This window comes from Morone saxatilis, unplaced genomic scaffold, assembly GCF_004916995.1.
Source record: "Morone saxatilis isolate NCDOM2014 unplaced genomic scaffold, NCSU_SB_2.0 Contig5, whole genome shotgun sequence".
NCBI classification, from domain to species: domain Eukaryota; kingdom Metazoa; phylum Chordata; class Actinopteri; family Moronidae; genus Morone; species Morone saxatilis.
The window spans coordinates 11592324-11595094 of record NW_023340095.1 but is presented as its reverse complement, the minus strand read 5'-3'; the positions used below and the strand labels follow the sequence as shown (position 1 = coordinate 11595094).

Sequence of the window (2771 nt, the reverse complement as noted above, 5' to 3'; positions counted from 1 at the left end):
CTCGTGTGTGGCTGACAGGGAGACAAGGCTCTGAGCGCGCGGGGGGCGGGGGGGTGGAAGACGTACTGTACATCATGGAGACAGCCGGCACACAGACAGACCTCATACCTGGCAGTGCGGTGAGTCAGCAGCACCACTCTCTGCATGCCAACTACATATCCAGCTGATCCCCAAGACCGACGAGACCGACTCCACTGCCGACTTGTACGCACATCAACAACCGATTTAGGTGCCGAATGACAACAAACAAAAGGAAAATACTATAATCAATTTAAGAAGTGCTGGATGTTTCGAACTGGAAGAAGAGGAAGGGCAAGGGGGGGCCGGCTGCCTGTGTGATCCTCACGCTCTGTGGGAGCGAGTACAGTGGAAAATAGTCCCCACTGTTAATCCATGGCAGGCTAATTACAGCTTTGATCCCCTAGGCGTGTGCATCACCATAGGTGGGAGGGAGGCAACACACTCTGGGGCTAGATACAGTTACGGTTAGATTTGTTTTGGTTTAGATCTGTCTTCAATAAGCTCACATCTGCTGCAAATGCCCCGCAACTACAGTATACTCTTTGATAAGTCAATTCACCAACTGCACAATATGATCTGATACTTTTTTTTTTTACTGCCTTCCGCTCATCAAAGACTGTACAAGCTGCCATTTGTAACACTGAGCAATAAAAGAAACTCAACTCGGGCAGACGGAGACACAGATTAAGTGGGTAAATGGAGTTTCAGTCAAAAATAGGCCGCAGCTCTGATGATAGCCTAGTCCCAAAACACATGGTGGCAGAGATAGAGCACGGAAAGGAGGCAAGAAGAGGATGAGGATGTGAGGATGAGTAGCAGATGGCATGGAATTATCTGGATCTTCAGCTCTGCATCTTTGCCCATGGCGCCATTATTTGAGGGGTAGTTCACTTCTCATGTCCAATATCACTCCAAGCAGCATTTCATTCAACGTACAGATAAACAGCGGCGCGTCAACATCGAAACTTCAACTAGAAAGCAACTTGGCAGAAATAAGCTCGGCTTGGCAGAGCAGAGAGGAATGAACTAGTGATGTTGATGTTGTGACAAGCGTTGGTCGCTGGTAACTTTGAGCACTTGACTGGTCTGACATAAAATACAGTTCTGTCCAAGCATAGTTTATTAAAAAGCAGTGTGAAAAGTGAGATCCTTGTCTCAGCCGAATTCTGCACTGGGGTTGAAAACAGCTACCAAGATGAAAAGTTTCTGGGTGGAAAGCTCCATCGCCATCAGGCTCCAACACTGTCCAAACACTGTGTGCACTCTCGCCTTTGTTTACTGCTACAACTGTGAATTAAAACCTCTCCTGTTATTTTTAACATATCCAACACACCTGAAACATGGACACATATGTGATGGTGCAAACTCAGACATGCTGGTAGGACGACTAACTACAAACCAGAGAGAAATAAGAAGTCACTAACTGGCCACTCAGGTTAACTTCCCATACAGCAGAGGCTATTCAGAGAGTGAACCCTCTTTACATTACAGTGATTTTAACTCCACAGCAGCTCCTCTGAGGCAAGCTTTACTAAACAGACCCACCCCTCATATGTTACTGCTGCTTTTAGCATTAAATAAAGTCACACATAAAGCCCACAAAGGGTGCAAAGCTGCCACTTCCGCTTATAACTTTCAAAATAAAACGCTTGAACAAACAAGCTGCAGCGTTTAAATACACTTCAACTTCGAGTGACTAAAGAGTAAATATCTAATATATGAAGTGGCAGATACCTTAAGCTGGCTAACGTGTAAACTAACACACGTTTCTACGCAGATAATTACATTAACCAGTTGAGTTAACAAGCCAACCAGCTGACGACGCCGCTGCCACGACAGCTTGAACCTGTAACGTCAACGTTAGCCACCTTAGCTCGGCGTGCAGTCAGTCAGCGTGCCCCGTTACAGCCTGCAGCCGGTGGGCATCCTCAGCCTCGGTCTTTCCCCACCAGTCGTGACCAGGCCGAAACGAAATGCCTGGCTCCGACGCCGAAGCATAAGCTAAAAGACACTGGCCAGCTCTCTCTCTCTCTCTCTCTCCCCCTCCTCCTCTTCCTCCTCCGATCCCTTCGCTAACGCTGAAGCCTCCTCGGTTTACATCCACAACAACAGAGCTGAGGATGTTTCCAAGTCACCACCAGCAGCACCTGACTGCGACTACCTAAAAAAAATTAAAAAATCGGATTGTTTTGCCAGCTAACATTGAAGTACTCACCCCCGACTGAAGCTGGTTACGGCAATGTCAAGCGGGGACTGTATCAGGGGGAAGTGTAGGGGGGTGGTGGTGTTTTTTTGCCCCGGAACGGTCACCCAGGTCGAGTATCTTTTCCTCCAAACGATCCCTCTCTCTCTCTCTCTCTTTCTGTGTGTGTCTGTGTGAGCACAGCACCTCCGTATGATCTCTCCACACTGCAATGGTGCTGAACCACAGCGGGACACGATTGGCCAGACTGAGCGGAACTCGGAGCTCTTTGGTGAGCAGAAAGACACTGGTGCCTTCACGGCTGTCGGAAAACTCACCACCAACCTTGAGCCTTAACCCAGTGGCTCCTCAAGAGACTCGTTTTTGTCTGACTGAGTACACTGACGACCCCTGATTGAGTGGATTTAATTCATTAATTAGTAATTGTATTATTATATCATATTTAACTATCAGAATCAGAATCAGAAATACTTTAATAATCCCAGGGGGAAATTATTTTTGTTACAAACTCCAGATATACAAACAACATATATTAAGAACATATATA

At 46.8% G+C, this 2771-nt stretch overlaps 1 protein-coding gene across 1 annotated transcript in view; it reads right to left on the bottom strand.

The window, feature by feature from the left end:
* zgc:158316 (uncharacterized protein LOC790929 homolog) overlaps window positions 1-2450 on the bottom strand; it is a gene marked incomplete at its 3' end in the record, with an annotated part of 38278 nt that extends 35828 nt beyond the window's left edge. The window contains exon 1 of the mRNA XM_035676959.1: window positions 2237-2450. The remainder of the gene's footprint in view (window positions 1-2236) is intronic.
* Between the last annotated feature and the right edge of the window lie 321 nt (window positions 2451-2771).